Source organism: Echinops telfairi, unplaced genomic scaffold, assembly GCF_000313985.2.
Source record: "Echinops telfairi isolate 266 unplaced genomic scaffold, ASM31398v2 ScPeMD7_7420;HRSCAF=8458, whole genome shotgun sequence".
NCBI lineage: Eukaryota > Metazoa > Chordata > Mammalia > Afrosoricida > Tenrecidae > Echinops > Echinops telfairi.
In genome coordinates, this window is record NW_022111320.1 from 37,704,640 (window position 1) to 37,723,913 (window position 19,274).

The 19,274-nt window shown below is 39.8% G+C and overlaps 1 protein-coding gene across 1 annotated transcript in view; it reads left to right on the forward strand.

The window, feature by feature from the left end:
- The window catches only part of ZNF385D (zinc finger protein 385D), an 849,687-nt gene that overhangs the window by 453,180 nt on the left and 377,233 nt on the right, over window positions 1-19,274 (forward strand). The window lies entirely within an intron of this gene.

Genomic DNA, 19,274 nt, shown 5'->3' on the forward strand with positions numbered 1-19,274 from the left:
TTTTCCATTGGTCTGAATATCTATCGATATACCAATACCACACTGCTTTGACTACTGTGGCTGTATAGTACGCGCTAAAGTCAGGTAGAGCATGCCCTCGCACTTTGTCCTTCTTCTTGAGGAGTTCTCTGCCAATTCTGGGCTTCTTACCCCCCCTCCATATGAAGTTGGTAATCAGTTTTTCCAATTCTTTGAAGAAGGATGGTGGTATTCATATCAGGATAGCATTGAACTTATATAGTGCCTTGGGCAGAAATGACATCTTTACTATATTGAGTCTGGCAATCCACAAGCATGGGATATTCTTCTATTTGTTGAGGTCACTCTTAATTTCTTGTAGTAGTGTTTTATAATTTTCCTCATACAAAACTTTCATTTTTTTAGTCAGGTGTATCCCTAGGTATTTCAATTTGTGCTTGGCTATTGTAAAAGGTACTACCTTTTTAATTGTCTCTTCTGTGATCTTGTCTGATGTGTAGAGCAGTCCAATAGACTTCTGTGTGTTGATTTTGTATCCTTCCATGGAGCCACAGTGGGTACAATCCATGGAGGGGGAGCCCTTGCATATGGAACATAACTGTAAACATAAAATCATCTAGTGTTTGCCTCAAAACTCTTTCCCAAGTCCTGCATCTATGTATTTTAGTATTTTAGTGCTTGTACTGTATGGACACAGATTTTAGTCCATACAGCTCCCTGACTCTGTGATTTTTCAGGCCCAACTTGTTCACTGTCAAATAATCAAGCATTCTGCTTTCATTCTTGTAATCAAACTCTATTCCCGGGACAGCTAGTCAAGCTGATTCACCCTAGAGTGGTCAAATTGGCGATTTCCAAGCCAACAAGATCAACCATGCAAGACATCTCCTTTTTTCTTTCTTGCTGTGTTTCACTGGAATACATGTAGACAGAAAACCCAGAGCAAGGACAACTATGATTTGTACTGGACATTTATGGTATTATTAGGCATGCATTTCTGAAAATGTCATGGTTATATGGGAGCTTTATTTGCCACAGAATATTCATTAAGTAATTAACTGTTTTAGCACTGTGTGCATATATAACCATGTTGCCCATCGTTTTCTTGATTTAACTCTCAGTGGGTCTTCATATTTTTATTACAGATTTATGAAAGTCTCTAAGACATCTGTCCTTCATTAGATGCCACTTTCTCCTGAATGTCTTTTTGGAACATCTCTGAGTCCTGTCATCCTGGTCCTTGTACATCTGCGCCTCTATCTGTACCATTATGTATACCTGTAATATTTTATCATGCTCTGGTTCCAAATTATCCTCCATCTTCTGCTTAGGTGTGACATTCCAAAGCTTCATTTCCTACTCTCTCTTACCATCCTGATTGTTTACCTTCCTCACCTGAGTTTTCCCATTCCAATAGACTACTTCAGCTATTCACCCAGCTATCATGGCACTAGCCAAAGCTCTAGAAAATCGTAAGCTCACTGAGGTAAAAAACAATACCTGACTCCAGGACTCCTATATTCCTGACCTCGAACACATTGCTTGACAAAGATTGCTGAATAAATCATTTGTAAGTGGTGAATGAATAAAAAAATAAATGAGTTCCATATTGTCCATTGGACTTGAACAATATGTGGAAAACCATTTGGTTTTAACAAAACCTGGTAAATCCTAGAGTCTAAGAAGAGCAAAATAACCTTTGTTTTTTTTTCTCCATATTTTCTTTAGAGGGAGATACTCCTACATTTCTTGGCATAACATATATGTGTCCCAGAAGATTTTTTTTTCCTTCAAAAAAAATGATGGTCTGGCTATTTGATGTTTATATATTATAGGTGCTAAGAATATAATAAATTACTCAATTTGAAAGAATTTCTCAATATACTTTATTCTGCAAAACTGCAGCATTTCTCAAAACGAATGTATTTTTTCACAAGGAAATTAATTATGCCTTTTCACTCCTTTAGCTTTCCTTTTGAAAGTGAAGAAAAATCTTTCTACCACACAGAAACCCTTGTGAGACTTTTATTGTCTTTTCAAAGTAATGGCACTTTCTAGAGAAGATAAAATGCTGAGTGATTACCGTTGTTGAAGAGAAGGAGAGCAGCTTCATGATTGAATATCTCCTGGCAGGCCTGACAGCTGCAAGCCATCCCCGCGACTCAGACAGAGCACACAGTCCAGGTTGTCTATTTTAATTCTAGATTTTTCTCTGTTCACATTAATTCCAAAGTTAAGTATCTTTCTTCTGAAATTATCCAGTGGTTTTAAGGTCTTTCTGGGGAATAGCCATGCATTAATTTTTTGTAAAAAAAAAAAAACACCCTATTGTCTGAAGGACATAAATTGGTACCACCGAGAATTCACCGAGCATGCAGTGTACTGGGATTGAGGGTTGTGTTCTCTGGGAACCAGACTGAGACGGGGTTAGCATGAAGGATGTCTTTTAGGGAGTCATCTGGAGCCAGTGCTGTGGAAGTAGATGGGGCTGGGAAGAGAAAGAAGCTGAGTTGAAATACAGGCCTACAGACAGCTTTGGATGACCTCAATGGTAAGTTCTCGAACTAGAAATGACCTATGTGGTACAAGTTGTCCCGACTTGGTCTAAGATGATGAGACTTGCTTATTTACTCATTGATCAGTCATTGGATGAAGCCGAAAGGAAGGGGTAAAATCTTGACCAAATTAGCTCTGTGTAGCTAAAACAGAAATTTACATTTCCTATGGCATACTCTTAGCTGGAGTTAAAAAGTAGACGTCCTCTTAGTAGTTGACGCATACTCTTCAGTCATCTGTCTCTATCACGCTCTGTAATCATAGATAGCACCTTTGTCTCTGATAGCTAATGCTGCTGAGACAGACAAAGGCATGGGCCTAACAAACAAAACTTCATTTTCTCACCGTTTACGACGACAGAGATATGAATTTTAGTTGCAAGCCCTAGGGGGGAGGCTTTTGGTCACTTGGGAATGAGGCAAGTCCTTTTCTCCTTTCACTGTTTGTTGGACCCGCTTTCTCCGGAGATCTTGAAGTCAGCTTTCCCCTGGATCTAAGAGGTTCCCAGCACAGGGAGCTACATGGTTTGAAGGGCCTTGAGACAGTCCCTAAAGATTGTTCCTAACTCAGCAAATCTTTACTTCAAATCGTCATCATGTTCATTGATACCCTGCTGCAGCGTCATTTACAATTTGACATGAAGTTTCATGGTGTCATGATCATCTATAGATGTAGAAGACATTACTCCAAGACTCAGAGACTTAAACAATAAATACTTATTATCTCAGATATTCCCCACCACCCCCTCCCTGGAATTTTGGAACAGTTTAGTTGGGAACCTCTGACTTGAATCTCTCGTGAGGTCGCATTTAAAATTGTGGTCAGAAGGCTTGCCTGGAGATAGAGAATCTATGAGTTAGTTAGTTTATTGTGCCAACCTGGCCGATAAACACACGTGGGGTTAATTGAAGGGCAGAGAGATAAATGGCTCGGTGAGCCTCACCTTTCTAGTTCTCAGGGTCTCTTTCTTTCTGATGGTCGGACCAGGGTGCAGCTGCCTTAGCCAGTTCCCTGCTTCAGCTGGCAAGGCTTCCTTCCTGCCTGACATTCCTGAGGAGAAGCCACATGGATCTACCCTGATGCAGCCCTGGGTGGGAGCAGGCGTGTGGAGACCCCTGCCAGTGCTGAGATGCTTACATATTCACTGATTTGGCTTTCCTCCTGCAGTCAGCATCATTGCGTGTTTTGTGAGATGGAGGGGGACCTTGTGAATTGGTGTCGAACTTATGGGCTAATGTTGGATTTGTGGGCTTGGGCAGTACTGGGTTTGGATGTTTTTTTGATGTACACTTACCCTTTATATAAAACTCTCTCTTATACACATGAGTTTCTATGGCTTTGTTTCTCTAATGTACCCAGACTAACACAATCTGTTTCCCAAGTGGCTCACTCACATGCTGTGGAAGTGAGAGGTACCCAAATAAACTGTGCCCAAATTCCTATCATTACATATGTTTGACTGGACTAAGTCAAAATGTAATCGTATTTATAAAGACATTCTGAGTTTTTAAAAATTATATAAAATTAAACTATAATTATCATTGAATAATGAAACTTAATATGTAAATATGTAATTTATATATACATATATATCCAAATTTTAAAAATACAATTCCCAAAGAGGATGGAAACTGACACTGATTTATCACTTAATTTTTCATATTACTTAAATCCAAGTTTCACCAAATCAATTTGTAAGTAACCAGTGGATAAGTCCCAATTTCTGATAAATTATATTCTCTCTGTAATCAGGCAGCATTGTTCTTGATAATTAGTAGAGGGAGATAAGAAAAATATGACCTTTTATTGGTGAAATGAAAATAAAGAAAAATGCAATCTTTTAGTTCAAATACATAATCTGTATAAAGATTTTAAAGCATTTTCTCAATTGGAAGCAGATTAGATTAGTTTTTGATTTTCCGTGATTTTAGCATCTTAAATATGAATTGTGAGGGTCACCACTGTGTTAGACGGGGAAGGGTAACGTCGGTCTGCATGAAAGCTCTCTGCGACAAAGGTGAGGCTTGGTTTACCTCTTGGAAACGCTTACAGGAGGCTGCAAGTAGCCATATCCAATACAGAGCAGGCCAGTTATCAGATAGCAGCAAAACTAATGAAAAGCCTCATGAAAGTGGCAGCCAGATTCATTAAGTTCCTCCACTCACAGTCACGTGTGGCTGTGCGGAGTTCCTGTGGGGACCGCTGCAGTTAAATGGTATTCATGGTGACAAATACTGTAGATTTCCAGAACTGACACTTTTGAGTCAAGGGTAAAAATCACACTCGGTCATTTTATCCACTGAAAGGCTCAGAGATGAGCTTTTAGGATTATTACTATGCTTGGGCAAAGCCAAGATGAAATTGAGATATAATTAAAAGCATGCCAAAACTGTACTATTTTGTTCACTATTTACACAGTTCCTTTATGTATGTTAGACATTTTGACAGAGGAAGTCAAACGAATTTCCATCTACGGTATTTGACTGGAGGCACAGAATTACGCACACTTGGAAACACTTTCAATTACTTTGTGAATTCTTGCAGCATCAGGGCAGAGTTGAACGGTCTCCCTGTGCTCTCTCTACAGTTATCATCACAGTACACATAAAAATGGGATGTCTATGACCTGAAGCATCCAAATTTACCACAGCGGTACTCAATTTATCTCGAAGAATCTTTTTTTAAAGGCAAAAGAAGGAATTCAATATAATGCTGTTTTCTTTTTCCATTTTGTTTGCAAGCACATTTGTTGTGGGGCTTAAATGCAGGGGAGCTGATTCTCAAATAGCTGCCCAGGAACCATAAATGAATTTTATTTTAAGAAAAATTGGAAGCCTCTGGAGTGTATACCATCTTTCAACCTGCTACACAAGATGTATTAACTCGTGTTACTGTGTCACCAAATGTCTTCAAAGCATATTATTATATTTCTGTCCCAGGAAATACTTTGAAGTGCATGGATGTATCCATTCAGCAAACACTGCCTACGTTCCCTGCTATATAAAGTGCCCGTCTTTTAAAGTGGGCTAGGAGACCTCCTCGGTGTGGCCCCGTGTGCTGTGTGGTCTTAGTTTGTCTCTTGGCCTCTTGTCCTTTCCAATCTTACTTTGCATGAAAGTCTTTTATCAACCTTGCTCTTTCTTTCTTTATTTCTATGAAGCATTTTATTAGGGGGCCTCTTACACCTCTTATCACAATCTATACATACATGCATCCATTGTGTAGAGCACATTTGTACCTATGTTGCCATCATTTTCAAAACATTTTCTTTCTACATGAGCCCTTGATATCAGCTCCTCATACCCCCCTCCCCTCCCTTCCTCATGAACTCTTGATAATTTATCATGTTTTTCATATCTTACACCGACCACAGTCTTCCTTCACCCACTTTTCTGTTGTCCATCCCCCTGGGAATGGGTTATACATAGATCATTGTGATCTGTCCCCTCTTTCTGCCCCCACCTTCCCCTTCCCCTCCTGGTATCTCTATTCTCAATATTGGTCCTGAGGGGTTTATCTGTCCTGGATTCCCTATGTTGCAAGCTTTTATCTGTACCAGTGTACATGCTCCGGTCTAGCCGGATTTATAAGGTGGAATTGAGGTCACGATAGGAGAGTGGGGGGAGAAGAGGAAGCATTAAAGAACTAGAGGAAAGTTGTATGTTTCATCGGTGCCATACTGCAATTTGTTCTGGTATCCCAGAAACATTTATTACCCAAGCTCTCTTCATTATACCAAACAATATTAGACATTGAGCTAAGGTTTCACCCATTCTCTGAAACTTTCTCATATTTTCTAAAGCCAATAAGATTGTTGTCATTTCCCACACTCTTACATACCTGTGTCTGGTTGTTTTGTTTTGCTTAGGAGACTTAATAAGTATTTCATTAGCTTCTGCTGAACCACTCTCTGCCCATAGTCTCTTCTTTAACAGTTACTTGAGTTCAACATTGGCTTTTTGACCTTCACCCACCCAAATAATTGCTGATTTGCATTATGGCTGATGAAGACCCCTGGTGGCACTAATAAGCATTAGACTGCTAACCACAAAGTGGTAATTCAACCCTCACAGCTGATCTGAGGTAGAAAAATGATTTTCTATCCCCATATGTTTGTTTGTTTTTTAATTTACTGGATGGCAGTAACATTGGTTATTTGAAGTTTTCCTGATAGATGCTGGTCTTTGATCACTGTCTGGTCTTTGCTCAAAGATTTGAAATCTCTTTCTACCCTCGTTCTGGGTTTTTCCTCATTGTCTATGAAATTTGGACCTGTCTCTTGCTAGCTGTCTATTGACAATCATTGACAACAGCTGATATCAAGGATGTGGTATAGTCAATAACCACGCTTGTAGGGTAAGTTCTTCTACATTCTGAATGTATCAAAATATCGAAGAGTTAACAGTTCTCTGACATGGTCTGTCACTCCAAAGGACCCTTAATGAGGTCTGGTGGTGAGACTGTCTGTTCCCATAAGGATTTACACTCTCAGAAACCCTATAATGTAAATATATGTCAGCTGGATGGCAATGGCTTATTGAGTAAAGATCCTATAGTCTATTTGAAAATGAACAGATTATTGAAATGCTATCTGAAAAATAAGTTATTATCATTGTTGATCATTGACATTAAGTCATTGCTAACTCACGGCAAACCCTAAATATACCAGAGTGCTATGGTATATTTGGTATGTTTGAATTCATTATTGCTGCTATTATGTTATGCTGGTTCATAGACACTCATATGTGTGTAAGAGAGAACTTTATATCAAAGACTAATTGTCTATTAAGAAAACATCAAGCCCAGTCTAGTTCAAGTCCATAAGTCCGATATTAACCCATGTATCTGGTACCAGTCTACAAATCCCTCTTCAGACTCACAAAACACTTGCAATGATGTTAAATGCAGGAAGATTACAGGCCAGTGGGTGGAAAGTTTTGTGGATCCAGTGGCGGTGGAAGCATCTCCGTGCTGGTGTGGATCTCCATGTGGCTCCTCCAGCTTCAGGGCTGTGGCTCCATCAACATAGCTCCCTGTGGCTTGTCAGCAGGAAGACCAAGCAGATAGTGTGTGCCCCATCTCCAGGGAGGAAGACAGGAGTTTCCAGAATCTCAGGAGAAGGCCATGCCCACACAGAGGCATGATTGGCTATGACCTGATTGACAGGCTGGACTCCACCCCTGTAACCTATTTAACAAGGTGACATGAAATGATGTCACTACCACATATGTCACTCTATTTTATTTCGTGTTTCATTTTCACTGACTCTGTACTATATCAGACACATTACTAGGGCAGTTGCTATCAGTTTTTGTCCAGTCCGTTTCAACTCCTAGAGACCCCCATCCAACAGAACAATACATGGCCTGGTCTTCAGCATCCTCACCACTGTCAGGTTGCAGCCTGTTATTGTAGGTATTGTGTCAGATTAGCTCACTGAGTTTCTTTCCTTTTCACTTTCCTTTTCATACTTACCAAGCCATGGTTTCCTTCTCCAGGGACTGGTCTTTTCTGATAACATGTCCAAAGTACATGACATAGAGTCAAAGCATCTTCAATTCTAAGGCACATTCTGGCTGAATTTCTGTTTGTTTATTTTTCTGGAAGTCTATAGTACTCTCCATGTAGGGCTATTAAGTATACAATTCATTGGTTGCTTATATGGGAACACATGAGCCAGATTGGTCTGGAGAAGAATCCCTAGCACATAGATGATCTGAGCAGGTGTTTTTGTTTTTGTTTTGAGCATTTTGTTTAGTGAATAAAATGACTAGACAAATAAAAAAGGCTAGAAAAAGGCATTCCTGGTAGACTATAATTTTATGTTTGCTAAGACCAAGATGGAACACCTCTAGGGTGAAAACCCCTGAGAAACATGACTGAGCAAAAACGTATCACATGCTCCCTATAATTAGCACTCATTGAAACCCTGGATATGACATGGGCATGGTAGATAGGACCTTGGCCTTATAAACTTTCTAGTGGTTCCCCCACTAGAAATAAAGATCTAGCCCTTGAGTGAATAAGACAAAGAATGCTTAGGTTTTATTTTTCTCTACATGAGAGAAAGATTAGAAAGAGTTTATGAATCCAACCAGATATGGTGAAATATGGAAACTATTAGAAGGTAAGCACCAGTCAGATAGAGATTTCTGTAATTTTGTTAGTGACCTTCAGTACCTGGCTCCTTGGTACCCACTCATCTTTTTAAATGAAGACATATTCCTAAGCAATATCCAGCTCTGAGATAAGGCATAGAGAGGCTTTTAATGCCACTTACTATTATAAAACATACCCTACTAATTGCCTACCAAAATAGATAAGTGCCAGAAATATAAGGGATTCATTCATTGGATGCTTTCACAGTAGACATAATCCAGTTAGATAGAAATTGGGAATATTTTATAAGATTGTATTTATTTTTTATAGGGCTTTATTTTTATAGGTTTTGATTCTTATCACAATATTAGCACTTTTTTCTTTCTTCTTTGTAGGCAATTAATTTTACAGACAAGATCATATAGACTCCAGACATTTAATTTTTATAGAAGCATCAAGTGAGACTGGGAGTAAAAATGATTTATGAGTTTATAGCAGTGCCTACACAATTTAAATATTTCTGCTCAAAACAGAGGGGAAAATATGCTAGCTATTTGTTCTCATGTAGGCAAATGACTTATTATTTCATGGAACTGGCCAGTTTTAAAATCTTTGACATAAAATGAAAACAAAATAAAAAGAAACACTGTCATAGAGTCCACTTTGACTCAATAATTCTTTATTTATTGGAGAACTTCCCTTTGGGTTTCCTATGCAAGAAATCTTTAAAGGAACAGAAAGCATAATCATTTTCCCTCAGACAACCTAGTGGGTTCAAATTGCTGACTTTTTGTTTAGCATCCTAATGCTTAACCCACTATTTTACTGGGACTCCTTGTTTGGCATTGTCTATTGTAGAGTGGTCTAATATACTCATATATAATGGACTCTAATGGAAACCCAGGCTGGAAGTATACACCTTTCAATCAAATGCCATTCACCTGTCAACAGTTCTTCTTTTTAGCAAATATACCATCACCAAACACCCATATACCTGGCCTCTTGCTCTTCTTCCAGCCTAAGACTCAGTGTTGACCCTTTCATCTCTTCTCTAGCTGTACGCCCTTGATTCTATCTTTTAGTCTCATGGCCTTGTCAACTATAAAATGATGACTTCCAAGGTTAAATACTTAAAACGCATACTTCTCCCCTGTAACTCACCCACACACAAACACCTCACTTATGGTCCATTTCCATTTAGAGTACTAGCAAGAATCTAAAACTAAATATGCCTCATGTTGACACCCCCTTATTTTAATCCAAAAATTTTCTTTCATTGTCTCCTATAAGCTTGTGGTAAAATTATCTTTTCATTTGCTTAGCTGTACAGCCATCATTCCTTTATTTTCTGTATTAGTACATATATAGAGTCTGGCTGCTTTTTTAACCACATTCACAGTCAAGCCACAATATCTTTTCTGGATTGCTTAAAGGGGTTTCTAAATGGTCATCTGGTATTTTCCCTTGCCTTCTTCTTTCGATTCTCCACAGGTAAGCCATAGTAAACCTATTAAGATCATGGTAAGGCATCCCTAGGAGTCAAAGAAGTTAAAGTCCTTAAAACAGACAACAAGGATGTACAGGACTTACATCTCTAACCTACACTTTTGATTTCAGCTCCATTTGCTCTTCAGTATTTATTCTGCTCCAGCACATGGGTTTAATAACTCATCATATAACTCATCCAGTATGTCCCATGTAGCGCTCTTTGTGCTTCCTGCAGTGTTCTTTAACCTATCCCTAGGATATATTAGGCATTAAAAACGTTCAATATTCAACAAAAGTTAAAATAATGAGTGTGGATTAATGTGAGTGACGTTTATTTTAGGTCATGTAGATAAAATAATTTTTCTAAGTCATATCATCAATTTAAAGAGTGGTTCAATGGACATTCTCACACACTATTTAAGTGTTGGATTGGTTTTAGCATAGTGTGTGTTGCTGTGTTGTTCTTATGGGCTATTGAATTTATCCCAAATTATAGTGAACCTATTTATAGCAGAACATCCTGTGCTCAGTTTGGTGCCATCCCTATAATTATTGCTATGTTTGAGCTTGTTATTGAGACCCTGGAGACAATTCATTTCATAAAAAATCCTCACAGTTCATGCCAATTCACAGCAACCCTACACAACAGGGTAGACCTGCCCTGTGAATTTTGGAGCCTGTCACTGTTTATAACAGTAGAAAGGCCAGTCTTTCCCCCAGGGAGCAGCTGGTGATTTCAACTGCTAATCTTGTGGTTAGTAACCCAAATGAGGAAGGGTTTTAGTATTTTTTGTTGATTCTTTACCAAGTAGGATTTCCTTCTGTGGTAGTTATATAATCTGTTGTGAATTGAGACTTAAGAATGAAGGGGTGGAGTTTAGCCTGTGAATCTTGTCGCAGCTTGATGACCTCATTTGGAGGTGCTAAGAAGATAAATAGCTCGCTGGAAGTGGGACACATGTTCACTCCCTGTGAGACATCCCTGAGCCAGATAGAGATGCACTGATGCAGCCAGAGCTCTGGAGTGAGAGGAGCCACGTGGAGACCCCTGCCAGTGCTGAGATGCTTATATCTCCATTGGATCCAGAAGACTTTCCACCCACTGACCTGTGATCTTCCTGTATTATGCGTCATTGCATGTGTTTCAGGAGTCTGAAGAAGAATTTATAGATTGGGTTCAGACTTATGGGCTAATATTGGACTTTGACTTGATCTGGACTGGGCTGGGATGTTTTCTCAATATTCAGTTGCTCTTGTATATAAAGCTCTTTCTTATACACAGATGAGTGTCTATGAACTTTGTTTCTGCAGTCTACCCAGACTAACACACTTCTCTAAGGATTAATCCCTCCTGATACAGTATACGATGCAATTGAGATGAAGGCTCAGTATTCTCACTTCCAAGAAGCATTCTGGTTGACTCTTTTGCAAGACAGATTAATTTGGTCTTCTAGCCATCTATGGCATATTCGATATTCTTCATCAGCACCTTAATTGAAATGTATCGATTCTTCTTCATGTTCTCTGCTACTGTTTAGCTTTCACATGCATATAAATTATTATGAGAATATGATGAATTGACTCAGATGCAGCTAATCATGTAAGCAGCAGCTTTGTTTTTGAAGGTTTTAAGACATTCTTTTGCAACAGATTTACCCAGAGCAATATGTTGTTTGATTTCTTGAGTGCTGTTTCCCTGGACATTCATAGTGGAAACATGGAAACAAGTAAGTTGACATTCTTGACAACTGCATGGTGTTGTTCATTGGTCCAGTTGTGAGGATTTTTGCTTTCTGTATGTTGAAAGGTCCTGCATCCTGAAGGCTGCAATGTTTGATATTCATCAGTACGTGCTGCAAGCCCTCTTCACTTTCAGCAGGCACGGTGGTGTTTCATGGATATTGCAGGTTGTTAATAAGTCTTCCTCCAAACTGGATGTCACGCTCTTCTTAATATAATCCACCCTCTCAGGTCATTTGCTCAGCATACAGATGAAATAAGTATGGTGAAAAGATACAAACCTGTCATTTATCTTTTCCAGTTTTTAACCATGTGGTATCCCTTTGTTCTGCTCAAATGACTGCCCCATGTAGGGTCCTGAAGGGCATAATTAAGTGTTCTGGAATGGCCATCCTTCCTAATGCCATCCGTAATTTGTAATGATCTACACAGTTGAGCACTGGGTGTTGTCCACAGAACACAGTAAATAACTTTCTTGAGCTCTCTATTTTAGCCAAGATCCACCTGACAACAATGATGATAACCCTTGCGTCCCATGCTCTTCCAATCTTCGCTTCAATTCCTGGAAGCTTCATATCAATATACTACTGCAACTATTTAAAAAAATTATCTTCAGCCAAGCTTTATATATATGTTAAATTAATCATATTGCTTGATCATTCATTCATTCCATTTGATCACCTTTTATCTTTAAAGAATAAGCACAGATATCAATCTCTCCCTTTCTGGTGACCAGATAGCTGTCTTCCAAATTTCTTGCCATAGACAAATGGCCACTCCCTGTGTTGTATCTATTTGTTGAGCTGCTCCCTGGTTATTGCAGCACTTCCCAGAGCCTCATTTTTCACCAGTGTCTTCATGGTAGCTTGTATTTTTTCTACCAATATCATTGATTCTTTACCATATACTACATCCTTAAGTGATTAGCACTAACCAATTATTTTTGGTATAGTGACTCTGTTTACTCCTTCCAACTCCCTTTGATGCTTCCTGATCATTTAGGATTTGCCTTTTGCAGGTTGGGTAGCCGTAAAGAGCCTCCATAAAGATGTTTGAACTACTGGACCATTGGAGTCGAAAAAGGTCAAAATAGGAGAAACCCAGCCTGGGGTAAACCATCTGGCCAAAGGTTCAGGAGTTGGCAAATCAGCATCAGACCAATTAAATCTTGTACTCAGTTTGTCTAAATTGTGGTACGCATCAGTGGGAGATAAAATGAAATAATCATATACATACAAATCTGTACCATTTAAAGGCTGCTTTACTCCTTTTCTGTCTGGTGTGGCTCCCACAATGGCACAATCATGCCATGTTGGAAATCCTATTTTCCTATTGGTAGCAAACCAACTATCATCGGCTTCTGGATAAGGGTCACCCACAGGAATTTGATCAGGAGGTAAAGTAGAAGTAGTAATGGATTTAAAATCTGGAAATGAGGGAATTGTAAGTGCTAACATCCAAAGATGCCTCTGCTTGGCTCTAGTAACAGGGGAATCTGTGACCAGAGTTCTAATCCCCAGTGACGCACAAGGCCCTGGAAGTGGTGTGTGAAGTTGGGATCTGCAAATAGGTGGCAGGGAACTATCACCTCTGTAGGTAACATTATATGAACATTTAGGGTTAATAAAGGCACTTGAGTGACCCCCCAGGAGGAAGGAATCATTTGTAAAAACCTGCACTTCAGGTGTCTCTCAGGTGCTAGGATGCAAAACCATAGGTTCTGGTATGTACGACCAATAGGTTTCAGCTGTGACTAATCCTGAGAATAATACCTGGCAGGTGATAACTGCTAGCAGAGCAATAAAAACAACCTCAGAGGTGGGTGCTGTTCCTTGGGAAGCAACAACGCCAAGTGCTTTGTTGCTGAGCTTCTTCAGTTGTCCCCAGGTCTGCGGGAAGGCAGTGCGGGTGGAGAGAGCCAGGTGGTGACAAATAGGCCCCGGCCCAGATCCTTCAGGACCTGGCTGAAGAGACAGACGCTGGAAAGGAGAAACCAAGGAGGGACTGGCTCCCCCCACCGGTGAAGGGAGGCGATGACTGGCGCACTGGAGTGTTAGTCGGAGGAGCTGGACGCAGAGCCTGTGGGAATCCATCAGGAGAGGAGTCAGTTGTTTCCCGTATGGTTTCCGAGTAGCGGGTGACACTGCTGGACGGCGGAGGAGGCGGCAGGCCAGTCACAGGGACGAATGAATCGTCTGGAATCCACACAGGAGAGTCAGCACCTGTGGAAAGACGCAAGCATATCCTCACCCACAGTGAGTAAGTCGTCTGGGCCTTTCCAGGTCCCAGTTAATAAATCTTTCCAGTTTACCAGTGGTTTAGGTTTACTGTCAGGACCCTGAAAATGTAGATACATGGGTGTGTATCCTTCTGAATTACAATTTAAATGATTTATAACAAACATAGCATGCTGTAAAATATGATGTGGAGAGTGATATTTAAGCTCTCCTTCCTGCAAACGCTGGATTTGGTTTTTAAGTGTTTGATGCGCTCTTTCTACTATGGCCTGTCCTTGAGGGTTGTATGGAATTCCTGTAATATGTTTGATCCCAGAAGTTGAACTAAAGTTCTTAAAAGCTCTAGAGGTATAAGCAGGGCCATTATCAGTTTTTATCCCTCTAGGCTGCCCCCAAATGGCAAAAGAGTAAAACAAGTGTTGAATTACAACTTTAAATGCTTCTCCGGTATGGGCTGAGGCAATGACTATGTTTGAGAAAGTATCTATGCATATGTGTACAAAGGAAAGTTTACCAAAACTAGGAATGTGAATAATGTCTATCTGCCACATGTCATTAGGCATCAATCGGCGAGGATTGACTCCAGTTGGTAAGGTTGGAGGCTGAGTTTGGCACACGGAACACTTTTTAACAATTTCTCGTGCAGCTTCTCTGGTTATGTGATACTGTAATCTCAAATCATTAGCTTTTTGATGACGCAAAGCATGGCTCTTGAAGGCCTGTTCTATGGATAAAATCACGGGTCGTGTTAAGGCATCTGCTTGCCTATTCCCTTCATGTGTAGGACCTGGAAGGTTACTGTGAGATCTAACATGCCTTATAAAAATTGTAATTTACGTTTGCTTATTAAATGTTGTAATTGAGTCAATAAATCAAATATAGTGGTTTTCTGGGGAGGAATGTCTCTGTGGAAACAATTTAACCACATACTGTGAATCTGAATAAAGATTAAACAAAGTGTTAGATAGTGTTTCAAACACATGTATTACTGCCATAAGTTCAGCCTTTTGAGCAGACTTCTGATTAGTAGAAAATGAAGTCTTATGATCATCAATTATAACTGCAGCTGTGCCATTAGAGGATCCATCAGTAAAAACAAGGGACACCAGTGGAGTGTCAAAAGGTTCCTTAGAGGTTTTTTGAGGGACGATTACAGGTGCTCTTTTATAAAATGTAACAAAGGGTTGTTAGGTGAATGATATGTTATGATTCCTGTATATCCTGCAAGGCAACCTGCCAATCTGGATCAGATTGCAAAAAGTTTCCAAGCTGATGAGCATTGTAAGGTGATATAATATTGGGGGCTTCTATACCAAACAACTCTCTACTCCTTTTTCTTCCCTTTATGATAAGGAAGTATAAAGAGTGACTATTCTAGGAGAATTGGAAGCTAAATATAACCATTCCAGGGGTCCATTCTGCCACAAACATCCCATAGGGGAATGGACAGTAGGTAGCAAAATCAAAGACCAAGTTTTAAAATAGTCTAATCTTGTTAATTGGTTATACATTATAGCTTTTTGTACCTTTTCAATGGCCTGTTTTCCTTCCTGAGTCAATGCCCTAGGTGACTTAGGGTTAGGGTCCCCTGTAAGATGGCAAATAAAGGTTTCAAATCATTAGTGGTTAGCTTTAAAAAAGGACAAATCCAATTAGCATCCCCTAATAATTTTTGAAAATCATTTAAAATTTTTAATGAATCCTGCTTGATTGTATAGGTTGAGTAATTATTTTCTCTCCCAATATTTTCCTCCCCAAATAACAAAAAGGGGGTTATGTTTGTATTTTTTCTGGGGTTATTTTTAGTACTTGTTGAATTAGAGCCATTATAGTATCTTGTAAAGTTTCTTGCAACATACCACGGTTTTGATAGGCTAAAAGAATATCATCCATATAATGGATAACATAAGCTTCTAAATACTTATCCCTAATTGAGTACAAGGCTGCACTTACATATTTCTGACACAAGGTAGGGCTCTTTGAAAGCCGAAACCCAAAGGAGGCAGGGGTGGGGGTGGTGTGGTGTGGGGGGTGGAGAGGAGTGAAGGCAGGCCTTTAGACTTCTTAAGTTTAGATTTAATTGCCAAAATTTTCATCAAGCCATAAGAGAGATTTTTACAGTGACCTTTTGATTGAACTAAGGGTAAATCCCAATCATTGTCATGATATCAGGCAGCTGTTTCTTCTAAGTCAGCTTCACCTTCAGGTGAAAGTTTATCATCACTTTACCCTGAGCCAGTTTCAACAGTATCAATCTTGTTCCACCTTTAGAGGCATTTTTAATCTTGCAAAGAAAGTTTTGTGGAAAGTTGAGTAACCTCTTGTAAGGGGTCTAAGGAATCTCTCACTAAGCTCCATAAGGAGAATGTTTCTACAGGGATTTCTTCAGGCCCATTTTCATTATAATATTCTATTCATTCGTCCCCTACTTGAGTCCATGTATCTAAACTGACAGTACCTTCTTCAGAAAACCATGGACTGCATCGCTGTACAAAATTTAAAAACCCTGTTATCTGATGAGTCGATATAAGGAACCCTTTTCCGTTAAGAATTTGCTTTAGAATTTCTACAAACAGTCGTCTCTTCTTAGACTCACTGTGGCCTATACTTCTCATGTTCTTTATCTGTTCACCTCTACTTACCTGGTTGCCTTGCGCCAGGGGGTCTGCAGTACCCTAGGTGAAGTCCTCTCCACACCGAAAATGAGAAAAGATGACCTTCAGGTCCCTGTTCGGGGCGCCACTTGTCTGAGTCCAGCTCCGGGAGGGAGGGTTGAACTGGATACCTGAAGGAGGTGTGGAGTCGGCGAACACAGAGGAGACAGACACCAGAGATGTTCTGGGGGAAGCGATCTCTGCTGACTTCTTCCAAACAGCTTTATTTATACCATAAAAAGTTCTGCAGACCACTACATAAAAACAATGCCTTATGATTAACTCCAAAGTTACCCTTATTGTTTCCACCAAAACCTGATTAAAGACCATTATAAGGTCTGTATTTTTTCTATCACTTTCTGTCCTCTTCCTGGTTCTTTCTTTCTGTACTGTTTGTCTTCTACGTCACATACTATTCTTGATTGAGGTGTTCAGAAAATTTGGTTAAACACATATCCTATTCACTGCCCTATTTTTTGCTCACAATGTTCCTTTTCTGTTCGACTATCAGCACAGCGCAACTACCTCGTGCTACTTCAAAGCCTCATATCTACAAGCAGAGTTAAATGCTTCTCAGAGTTAAATATTTTCCTTCACAAACTCTCCCATGGTAACTGTTCCATTGTCTACCTCTGTCTCTTTTATTTTTTATACTCCTGAGCACCATGGGGAGCCAAGCCATCTGATTCTTTTCACGTGTTTCCTACTAATGTTAACCATTCTCTCTCCTTCTATGTAAGGCCCTGTCCAAGGTACAGGGGCATCAGTTGGGGGAGGCAGTCTATAAGTTCCTCTATATCCGGGAGGCCAAAAGGAGTCCCCCACTACCTAATCTGAATGGAATCCAGGGGTTTTTGGTGGGTTTCATTTTCTCCTCTGACCTCACTTTGGGTTTCTTCCTCACTAAGTTCCCACATATTTTTCTCAGAATTCCCAAAGATGTCTAGCTGTCTAAGCCTCTCCAATGCCTCAGTTAAGGAAAGCCCCGTCATATTGAAGCAAGTTTTAGATCTGGTTCCATGCGTACTTCACAAGACTGCCCTCGCATCCTCTCCAGGTGCGGTAAACATGACAATGCACAAAATTCTCAAGAATGGATTTAACAACAGCAAATATTTGAGGGATGTTGGAATCCCTCTCTGGGAAGCTCTGATCTGCAGAAGCTCCTTCCACTAGGCTGTAGCTTTACTAGACAGCATGGTTGGGATGGCTCCCAACAAAATGAAAGAGGAAAATTTTAAATTTAAATAACAATCTTGTAAGTAACATTTCTAAGATCTTTTGAGAAGCATGTAAGCGAGTGGTAGGGGTGCTGGTGTTGTCACATACCTTTAAATAAACAGGACATCAACCTGTCACTATAGATAGAACTCGCTGCTGACTCTTGAATGCTACATTTTTTTAGAGCAGTGTCTTACACATCGGGCTGCTAAGTGCAAGGTCTGTAGTTCAAAACCACTAACCTGTTCTGCAGGAGAAAAATGAGCCTTTCCATTCCTGTAAAGATTTGCAGCTTAGGAAATCCACAGAGGGTAGTTCTACTCTGCCCTATAATATCATTGGGAGTCAGAATTGGGGTTTTTGGTTTCAACTGCTGCACACTGCTCTTTGGGGTGTAATCTTCAATAGATCAGGAAGAAGCTGGCTTGTACTATTACCAAGTTTTCTCTGCTTGTGCACTTGTGAATATATATACCTATATATGTACATATGATATATTTGAACTCTGGTATTCAAATAGTGATGGATATAAAAACTATCATGGGCTGCTTGAAGAACAAACAAATCTTTCTTGGCAAAAGCATCCCCCAGATGCTCTTTAGAGACAAGGATGGTGAGACTTGTCACATATACTTTGGACATGTCTGGAGAGACCAGTCCCTAGAGAAGGGCATTGTGTTTGGTAAAGTCATGATGCAGGGAATAAGAACAAAACCTTTGACAAGACGGATTGACACAGTGGCTGAAACAGTCACTTCAAAAAGAAGAACAATTGTGAGGACGGCCCAGGACCCGGTGATGCTTTGATGTCTTGCACATAGTGTAGCCATGAGTAGTCAGAACTGACTAGCTGGCACTTAACAACACATCCATATGTTTACATATATAATACACATACATGTTGTTTTATATGCATGTGTGTGTGTGATCATTGTCATTGATTCAGTGCTGACTCTTAGCAACCCCGCTATTGGTTTTCGAGACTGTAATGCTTTACGGGAGCAGAAAGTCCAGTCTTTCTCTTGCCTAGTTGCCGGTAGTTTTGAACTGCTGACCATGTGGATCACAGCCCAATGCGTAACCACTACACCACCAGGGTTCTCCATATATATATATATATATATATATACTTTTTTTTCATACCCACCAGCTGCTCAAAGAGAGAAAAATTGTCTCCATTAAAATTAAAGTCTTAGAGAGCCTGCATAGAGTCTCCATGAGTTGGATTGGACTCAACAGAAATGGATTTGATTTTTAGCTTTGTATGGTAGGATGGCTGGATAGATGATTGATAGATGAT